We start from the raw sequence: 10,453 nt of genomic DNA, 5'->3' as shown, positions 1-10,453 counted from the left end.
CCCCTGCTGAAGCTGTGTAATCTGGGTGATCCTTTCCTGCTCAAGGAGGAGTTGCTTGTTTTATTAGTTAAAAAGGCTAAATGAAGGAGCTTTTTAATTCTCACCATAATCAAGGTAATATAAGGAGGTGGGAGTGAAAGAAGTTAGTGACATTGTCTGCTTCTGCTAAGATTTAAAGCACACAAATTCTTTTTTTTACCTAAATAACACTCAATGCCATTTTATTCCCTGTTTTATACTTGCAAGGAGTTGAAGCCATTAGGAGGGTGCTTAATTGTGTTAGGATGCTGATCCCAGGAATCATTCCAGGTGTTAAAATTGTTCAGACTTGAACCTTCTCTCCCGTGTGAAGAAAACAACGAAAATGCAACCTGCAGTTGGACAGTCACTATTTTTAGTTATTTTGGCTGGAGCAGAGCTCCCAAGGGAGTGGTGTGATTTTTCCTGTCTGCACATTGCTGTGCATCATGCTGTGCTGGCTTACCTGGGGCTGAACATACTCTGCTCCACCCCAGATTGCTGGAAAATAATAATAATAGTAATAATAATAATAATCTCAGTTTTATTCAAGGGTGCCCAGGAGGTTGTGCTGCATCCAGGGAGTCCCAGCATGGGGTGGGTCCCATGCAGAGGGAACAGATGTGGTCACTCAACCTGATTAAAAGCACATCTGAGAAAAAAAAAAACCCAGCTCCTGTGCTCTGTCATGCTGGGCTTTGCTCCTTCTGCCTGGGAGGAGTTGGATCTAGCAATAAATCCAGACCTGGATTTATTATGCCCTGCCAGAGCCGAGTAAAATTTGGTGTTAGAGCAACGAGTGGGTGCTGCCTTGAATGCATTCTGAATATTTCAACCTGATAATTTCCCCCAATGCTTTGATTCCTGTTTGCTGAAGCCAAACCAGGGCTGCTCCCTGCAGGGTGAGCATCACCTGAGCAGAGGAATTGATGTCCCAGCTCAGGACCTGGCCCCTCTTCTTCCTCGAATGGATGAAAGGAATCATAGAATCACAGAATTGGCTGGGTTGGAAGGGACCTCACAGATCATCAAGTCCAACCCTTGATCCACTCCCCCCGTGGTTCCCAGCCCATGGCACTCAGTGCCACATCCAGGCTCTTTTGAAAGATCTCCAGACATGGAGAATCCACTCCTTCCCTGGGCAGCCCATTCCAATGTCTGATCACCCTCTCCAGAAAGAAATTCTTTCTAATCTCCAACCTAAACCTCCCCTGGCACAACTTGAGACCGTGCCCTCTTGTCTTGCTGAGAGTTGCCTGGGAAAAGAGACCAACCCCCCCCCCGGCTCCAACCTCCTTTCAGGGAGTTGTAGAGAGTGATGAGGTCTCCCCTGAGCCTCCTCTTCTCCAGGCTGAACACCCCCAGCCCCCTCAGCCTCACCTCATAGGATCTGTGCTTGAGTCCCTTCACCAGCCCAGTTGCCTCCTTTGGACCCACTCCAGGACCTCAATCTCTTTCCTAAACTGGAGCAAGTTCACAAGCTGCTGTTACCATCCTAATGTCTCTACTTGGTAGACAGAGATTGGAGAAGAAAATGTGGCCCACAGGCTGCTTGGGCTTGTGCTTACCCATTCCCAGGCAGAATTCTGGCTCTGAGTGAGATTTTTTGCTATTTTCCATGTGTGGCAACTCAGTGACACACAATTTTCCAGCTTAAAAAAAAAAAGAATCTGCCTTTTTTTAGCTGGGGCTGTGTGTGGACTTGCATTTGTAACATTGTCTGCAGCTGCAATCTGAGACAATTCAACCTGCCTAATTTTTAATTGTTGCTGTGTGTTGATGCTGCACATGTGCCAGCAGGAATTAAGCATCCTGGGTGCTGGTGCTGGCTGGGGTCTGCCATTCCTTTGCCACTTAAAGGGGTATTTTTAATGAACAGCAACCTCCCAGCACTTGAGAGAAATACAAGAGAGCCATAATGATTCATGGGCCCTGCTAGACTTGCTCACCCCAGGAGACAAAGAGCTGGCCAAAGGATGAAACACCACAGCCCAACTCTTGTTTTTCTTCACTTTTGCCTGGCAAGTGCACCCACAGGAATTCAGAAAACAAGACTCATCCTGCCTGTGCAAGAATCCAGGATCCTGAAAGGGATGGAAGGAGGAATGTGGGACTGGGAATGTGGGAATGAGGGGCATGGTTCTCCTGCTTCTCCATGGTTCTCTCTGCCCAAAGACCTTTTCAAGGTGGGGGTTGGCTGCTGCTGCTGCTGCCTGGGGAGGTCTTGGCAAGGGTCTGGCCAAGTTTTACCAAAAAATCCCTGTGCCAGGGTGAAGAGGTGCTGGTTAACAACAATTCACCCTGCAGCTGAGATGGAGAATCCAGGGAAAAGCACGTGTGTATGTCCTGTGCAACCCTTTGGGCAGGGCAGGGCAGGGCAGACATCCAAGGATAAAGCCTGGCTGGAGAGGAACCAGGGATGGGCAGTGAGAAGGAGCAGAGAACTTGGGAACATAATCTGTGAGGGTAGACTGAGGGAACTGCTATTATTTAATCCAGAGGAAGGAAAAGTAGGGAATCTTGTTTTGGCTTTAAACATGTAAGAGGCTGCCACAGAGGAAGGCAGTCAATTGGAAAAATTACAGAGGAAAAATTACAATAATTTTTTTTTAATGTCATTGAGAGAGACTTGACAACTGCAGGATAAATAAGGCCTAGAAAAGCTATAGGTTGGGATCTCTGCAAGAATAGATGTTTTTAGGACAAAGCTCTCTGAAGAATGCAGGTTTGAGCATCAGGAATGGACATTCAGGTCCTCTTAATTTTCATATGTTTTGTTTGCTTGGTTTCACTGGGTTGAAGCCAGGAGCTTCAGGAGAAAAATTCTGCTGTTGCACAGGGTGAAAGCCTTGATGCACATCCCAAGTGCAGGGGGATTTCTGTGCAATGGGTCTGCCCAGCACTTGTGGTTTCCCTTTGGTTCAGTGGCAGCTGAGGCAACCAAGGAGGTGGCAAATTTTTGTCATAAAGCTTTAATCAAAGAGTGAAGGCATTGAGGATGTGACAAAATATTTGTGTGTGTGTGTGTAAAAGATATTGAGTTCCACTTTTATAGGCTTCTTGGCAAAGGAGGTTTCTGAGGAAGATTCCTTTTGACAGCCCCATAAAAGCAATTATCTATTGTTCCTGAACTTCTAATATTAGCAAGTATGGAGCATAAATATTAATTTATTAATATTAGTTTATTAATATTAATTATACTATTAATAAGCAGCTGAGCACTTGTGTGTAATATTTCTCACAGTGCCCCCTCCCCAGCATGACAGTCAGGACAAGAAGTCAGATGAATGTAGCCACAGGGAAAAAGCTGTCAGCCAGCAACCCATGGATCTGACCCAAGGGCACTGGAACCTGGATCTGATTCAGCTGCTGATGCTGGAGATGGTAGAAGAGCCCACTGGGATGTGGCTGGGACAGTCTTGCCAGAAGAAAAGCTTTCTTTTTCTGCTGTTCCTCTTTGGAGGCTGCACATCTCCTTAGGGTGACAAATGGAGGGCAGTGCCGGCGACTCCCAGGGCTCCTGGAACTGCTTGTTCTTCCGCTGCATGGGAAAAATGAGTTAGTCAAAGATGCTGACGCTGGCTTTATTCCCCAGGCAGGCACACTGCTGGAAGGTAGGAGTCAGGAGCCTGAAAAAAAGCCAGCACAGCACTTTGTAATTTGGATGCTCTCCCACTCTCCCCCTGTGGTCTCCTCTGCTGCTCACCCCGAGGGCCATGGGAAGGCAGGTGGGTGAGGTTCACCCTGCAGAGGTTCCTGGGCTCTTGGTTATCTGCAGGTTTTGTAAGAGTTCCCAAAGGCAGGGGAAGGTCTCCCTCCACCATGGGTGATCTCTCTCCACGCAACATCAGAGCCTGAAACCTGGGTACAGCAGGGAGAGGGGGATGGAGAGTGTCAGGAGGGGATTTCTGTACCATCCAGGCAGGTGAACTTGTTATGCTCATTCCTGCAAGCAGCACGACACCAGGAGACTCTGAGACTGACCTGAGGACCAGCAAGAAGAGGGTTTGAGCAAAAGGGGAGTGGGTGGGGGGAGAGGCAGAGAGCAAGCCCATCTGTTACTTCCCTCCAGACCAAAAAGGAGAGGGGGGAGGCTTTTGTCCAGCTTCTTGCATTGACAGCAGGTACCTCCATGCAGTTGAAGTGCAAAAGGACTGGGAAGATGCTTAGTGAAGGATCTCAGGCTAGGCTAAGGCCTTTCTGAGCAAACAGCCCCATAAGCATACCATAATTAGTGGTAAATGTGGGCTGGCCAGCTGCCCACTGCACTTATGTCCCCACTCAAAAGAGCTGCAAGAACTCATCTGCCTTCAGGTTCAGTGTGTGTGTAAGGCTTAACCAGCTTTTAAATGCTGGGAAGTGCCATAAATTACAGATTGTTTGTGCAGGAAAGGATCTGCCTGCTGTGAAACCCTGCTCTGCTGCTGATGCTCAGACAACAGCACTTGTGGTCCTGAAGGGCACCCTGTACCCCTGCCTTCCCCAGCCCACTTCTGGCAGGCAGTGTATTATTAAATTGCTTGTGGGGAGCACCCACCCAGCCCCTCTGGAGTGGGGGAGAGGCAGGAGCAGGCAGCTTCATCCCACACAAAAGCTGGAGCCCCCCCAGGAGCCTGGCTGAGGTTGGTATGGCTGTAACAGAAGCACCTGGAGAGAGCAGAGTGTTGCAAAGTGAACCTCGATTCTGCAGGAGCACTGTGGGCTTATTTATTTTCTGTGGGGCTGGGTTGTTTATTTTCTGCCTTATTTATTTTCAGAGAGCCCTTGGGAAGACCTTGCTCCAGTGGGAATGGAGAGGTTCATGTGCAAGAGAACATCACCTGCTGCTGAGGTGGGAATTAGGCCCAGCAAGATGCCAAGCTTGGACACAGACTTGTAGGATATGACCCCAGACCACAAAGCAACTCTTTTCAAGGTGGATAACCATGGATACACCCCAGACACTGCTTACTTTTTCCAGATGAGCAGTGGAAGTGCAGCAGGCAGGTAGGTCCTATATACCATGTCCTGCAGCCCCCAGTGGGGAATGGTGCTGATTTAAGGAGGACCTTGGGTTGTTTGGGGTTTTTTGTTTGTTTGTTTGTTTTGGTTTTTTTTCTGGCTCGCATGGTCAGGGTCTCTCTTGTTCCAGAATTGAAGCTTTATGATAACTCTAATCATGTTAGCTTGCCTGGAGCCTAATTAGTACACAACTCAGCTAAACGTACTCACACACACATTGATCCCTACCCATCCTTGTGTGTTTGGCAGAGAAACAAAGGAGGCTCAAAGTGGTTAAAGCCTGAAAGTAATTCAAGCCAAAAAGTAGCCCCATTTTCTGTGCAGCCCTCAGGCCAAACACCCCCCACATGGGCACTGGGGCTGTGGGGTTCTTCCTGGGAGCAGCAGTGAAATATGGGGCTGGGGGAAGCTGTCCTGGGTTATACTGGTGAAATCCTGATGTAGCTGCATTGTATATTTAAATTAAGCTCTACCGATCGAGAAAACTGGCAGTTAATAATAGGGCTACTGTCACTTTTTCTATGTTTACAGAGAAAAACCCTCCCTAAAGGCAGGCAGGCAGGCAAAGGTACCGTGTTGCTCCCATCCAGGGCTTTCTGCAGGGATGTGGGGAAAACTTTCTCTCAGGCAAGTACAGCACCCCCCGAGCCCCTCTCCCCTGGCCTTCTGCTCCCTCCCAGCAGTGTCACCAACCCCACTCCACCCTGCTCACACGGTGCGTGGACACCCCACTCCGGATCGCTGCCGGGGTGTTCCCAGGGCCGTGGCTGCTGCTCCGCTCCGTGGCAAGGAGGAGGATGGAGGATGCTGCCAGCCCTCTCTCCCTGCTCTGTACGACTTCGTCCTTCCCAGCCTCACCAGCTCCTGACCAGCTTTTCCCGCAGCCAACCCTCCGGTACCGCTCAGCGCCCGTACCGGCTCAGCTCCCTCCTTAAAACCCGAGGGAGCGGCTCTCCCTGTGCCCGCCGGAGGCAGCCGGGCTGGCAGCACCTGCCCTGGGCCCCCGCCCCTGCCTGGGGAACGACGCTTAAAAACCGCGGCCGCGGCGGCAACCAAAAGGCGGGCGGCGGCGGAACCGGTGCGGAACCGGTGCGGGTGAGTGAGGGAGCGGGCCGGGGCGCAGGTGCCGCGGAGGAGCCGCCCCCAGCCCGGGGGTCTTCGCCGAGGGGGTCTCGGCATGGCTGGAGTGAGGGTGTGTGGATCGGGAGGGCGATCGCCGCGGCTGAACTTTATTATTAGTTCCTCGTGTATTAATAATTATTTGGTTTATTCTTAGAAGCTGGGAGGATAAACTTGCAAGCAGAGCTTGTTTGGAGATGCCCGTCCGTCCGCCCCCATCCCCTTTCCCGGCCTCGGTCCGGTGCTGTCTGGCTGGGGGATTGAAGGGGACCCAACCCTGCCCGGGCTTTGCCAGCAGAACTTGCTGCTCAGTTCTGGCCCAGTACCGGTACCAAAGGAAGGTCGAAGGGGGGGGAGCGAGGCGAGGCAGATGATGCCAACGAAAGCAGACCAGCAGACCCTGTGCCTCCCTCCAGTCCCCTTGGTCCCCTCTCTGTTATTTATTCTCAACTGAATTTGGCTGATCCTTGTACGGCTGCCCGGCCCCCATGAGTTGTAGCAAGGGATAGGCACTGGATTAATTTTTTATAAGTAGGCAGATTTGTTTTAAACAGCTCGCAGCAGAGGGGAATATTTACCCTCGGGGAGGGGGTGTGTTGCCATGCTGGGGTGGTGGCTGTCAGGCGCAAATCTCGGTTTTATTTACGAGTCCACCCTGCAAATCGGGTAGGTAAAGGAATGGAGATGGTTTCCATAAGTGCTTTGCTGCAACTGGATCTAATCGTTGACAGTGTCAACACAAAAATATCTGAGAGGGAGAAGGTGCCATCACAGGGCAGCTGGATGTAGCAGGAGATTTCTTGGCTGTTGCAGGGAATGAGAAACCAGAGCTGCCTGTTAATGCGTGAGGTAACACTTGCAGTGAGCAATTCCCTCCTTAGAGGCACTTGGCCTAAAGGGTTGGCATCTGACCTATGGAAGTTTATAACCCTCCTTGCACATAAGATTAATAAAGAATAATTTCCCATAGTTTGGAGAACCTTAAATAAGTGGGAGAACCGTTGCTGGGTGTCTGTGCTGCTTTCTTAGGGGGTTGGTGGAAGCGGGACTGACACTGTGGGGCAGGCTGAATTAAAATAAGCATTTACATGCGCTAAAAATAAGGCTAAAATAAAGCTTTACAGGGGAGGGTAAGGGCAGCAGGCAGTCCTCAGGTTCTGCTGCAAGATCTTGTTATTGCCTTTGGGTTGTGCCCTCATCTGCTGAGGTCTGGGACAAGATTAATAGTAAGAGCACACATCCCTTGCACTTCATTACAGTGCCCTTTGCCTGGGTCACCAGGTCAGGGAGGTTTAAGTGAAGCTTGGAGTAACTAAGGATAGTGGGTTATAAGTACGTGAGTGATGCTGGATACGTTTCCCCCTTGGAAGGAAGAATACAACCCGGGGATAAAGTCATATCCCACAGAAGGCCCCTGGAACAGAGGCCAAGGACTGATATGAGGCAAATGCTCCTGGTTAAGCTGCAGGAGGGACCTGGGCGGTCTTCGAGGGCGAGGCTGCCTCTGCCCCAGGGATCTCCTCTTCTCTGCTACCTTTGGGCAAAAACTCTGTTTGAGTGATGTGGGTTGCAGAGTTCAAGAGGAATTCTCATGTTTCTTCTGGCTCAGCTGATGGGTTGGTTTGCTGCTGCTGGAGGTGTGATTGCTGCAGGGATGGCAGCTCTGTTGGTGCTGAGTGTTTGTGTCCTGAGGGACTCCAGTGAACCAGCACAGAGTGGGACAGGAGAAGTTGTGCAGGCGCTGCAGCTGGCTCTGGAGAATCTCTCTTTTTTTATGGGTCATTTCGCCTTAGGTAGGCCAAATTACCCGGAGGGAGCTCAGCGTTGTGTTCACACCCAGCAATGGTGACTTGGTGTGGGCTTTGTGGGTGTATCTGGTGTTGTCTTAAGTGTCTGCCTCTGGAAAAGGCAGATGGAAAATGAAAATGCAGATGGACACCCCGTGCCAGTGGGCAGCTGGGCCTATGTGTGGCTCTTGATGACAGCAAACGTGAGGTTAGGTTTTGGAAAACAGGAAGAATACCTGGTTATCCCCAGCTAATTCCTGTGCAAACAGATATTGGTTGATGAGGCTTGTATAAGCAAGCTGCTTGTGCTGAGAACTACTGGTTGTTTGCAAATACTTGGTTAAAACCAAACTGTGGAAAGGGGGCACCAGCATTCCCAGAGACCTTGCTTGCTAGGGACAAAGTAAGCAAGTGCTTAAATCTTGATTTGAAGCCTGCAGAGTCCTGTGTTGCAGGAGCTGAAATGCATGAGAGGACATGAATCTAAACACCCCCCCTGTAATCCTGAAGGACACAGTCAGTGACCTACTAAGATGCTTGGATCTTTAGTCTATGGGGGACCAGATGGGATCCATCCAAAGGGTAATGAAGGGAGCTGGCAGAAGAGAACTTGCCCAAGCTCTCTCTATCATCTACAACAGTCCTGGGCTCACTGGGGACATCCAGATGATTGGAAGTTGGCGAATGTCACGCCAATCCACAAAAAGGGCCGGAAAGAGGACCAGGAAACTACAGGCCCGTCAGCCTGACCTCAGTGCCTGGCAGGGTCATGGGAACAGATCATCCTCAGTGCAATAACACAGCACCTGGCAGGATGTGCAAGGGATCAGACCCAGCCAGCACGGGTTTAGGAAGGGCAGGTCATGCCTGACAACCTGATCTCCTTTTATGATCAGTGACCGGCTGGTGGGATGCGGGGGAAGGCTGTGGGATGTGGTCTACCTGGACTTCAGCAAGGCCTTTGACACGTCTCCCACAGCATCTCCTGAAAAAAACTATCAGCCCGTGGGCTTGGACAGGAGCACCCCTGTGCTGGTTAAGAACTGGCTGGAGGGCCGGGCCCAGAGAGTGGTGCTGAATGGGGCTGCATCCAGTTGGCAGCCGGTCACTAGTGGTGTCCCCATCAGTGTTGGCCCGGTTCTGTTCAATATCTTCATTGATGATCTAGATGAGGGCATTGAGTCCATCATCAGCAAATTCGCAGACGACACTAAGCTGGGGGGAAGTGTCGATCAACTGGAAGGCAGGAGGGCTCAGCAGAGGGACCTGGACACACTGGAGAGTTGGGCTGATTCCAATGGGATGAGGTTCAACAAGGCCAAGTGCCGGGTCCTGCACTTTGGCTACAACAACCCCATGCAGCGCTACAGGCTGGGGACAGAATGGCTGGAGAGCAGCCAGGCAGAAAGGGACCTGGGAGTCTGGATTGCCAGGAAGCTGAACAGGAGCCAGCAGTGTGCCCAGGTGGCCAAGAAAGCCAATGGCATCCTGGCGTGTATCCGGAACAGTGTCGCCAGCAGGTCCAAGGAAGTGATTCTGCCCCTGTACTCAGCCCTGGTGAGGCCACACCTCAAGTACTGTGTCCAGTTCTGGGCCCCCCAGTTCAGGAAGGATATCGCGGTCCTGGAACAGGTCCAAAGGAGGACAACCAGGCTGGTAAAGGGACTCAAGCACAGACCCTATGAGGAGAGGCTGAGAGAGCTGGGGCTGTTCAGCCTGGTGAAGAGGAGGCTCAGGGAGACCTCATCGCTGTCTACAACTACCTGAAAGAGGTTGTAACCAGGTGGACGTTGGTCTCTTTTGCCAGACGACTTTCAACAAGACAAGAGGGCAGGGTCTTAAGTTGTGCCAGGGGAAATTTAGGTTAGATATAGAAAGAATTTCTTTACGGAGAGAGTGATCCGGCATTGGAATGGGCTGCCCAGGGAAGTAGTGGATTCTCCGTCCCTGGAGCTATTTAAAAAGAGACTGGATGTGGCACTCAGTGCCATAGTCTAGCAACCGCAACGGTGGTTCAAGGGTTGGACTTGATGATCTGTGCAGGTCCCTTCCAACCCAGCCAATTCTATGTTCTATGATCTATAGAGAATGGATGCTGGCCAGAAATCCATGTCAGGTTGTCCTGCCCTTTGTTCTCAGGTGGCTGGTTCTGAGATGTTTAACTCAAGTTCTTCCACCTCCTGTGTGCTTCTCCTGACCCTACTTGCTTTGTTGCACGGCAGCTTTTGAAAGGGCAGAGAGGAGGCGCAGTGTCCTGGTCTCCCTATTCTCGGGACAGGTTACACCAGGGTATGCCAGCCTGTGAATGAAAATGTCATTTTCCTGTTCTCAGCTTGACATTCCTAAGATCATGATAAAAGAATCCCAAAAAATGGGTTTGTAGTTTTGGTTTTTGTGGGTTTTGTTTTGTTTTGTTTTTTTTAACGCACAGACCTTTTCTGTAGCCCTCAAGATTTTGCTGGCAATTTGAATCACAATTTGAATCACAGGATTAGCAGTCAGAGAGCATTTATGATCACATCTTGATT

General features: G+C 50.5%; 1 protein-coding gene across 1 annotated transcript in view; it reads left to right on the top strand.

Annotated features, from left to right (window-relative positions):
• Nucleotides 1-6,060: 6,060 nt before the first annotated feature.
• Nucleotides 6,061-10,453, top strand: part of ST6GAL1 (ST6 beta-galactoside alpha-2,6-sialyltransferase 1) — a 37,704-nt gene continuing 33,311 nt past the window's right edge. Inside the window, exon 1 of the mRNA XM_030456391.1 lies at nt 6,061-6,114. The gene's annotated coding sequence lies outside the window, so the exon portion shown is untranslated. The remainder of the gene's footprint in view (nt 6,115-10,453) is intronic.

This window comes from Calypte anna, chromosome 9 (genome assembly GCF_003957555.1).
Source record: "Calypte anna isolate BGI_N300 chromosome 9, bCalAnn1_v1.p, whole genome shotgun sequence".
Classification (NCBI taxonomy): Eukaryota; Metazoa; Chordata; class Aves; order Apodiformes; family Trochilidae; genus Calypte; species Calypte anna.
The sequence above is the reverse complement of the archived record's forward strand: the minus strand, read 5'-3'. Positions and strand labels throughout refer to the sequence as shown.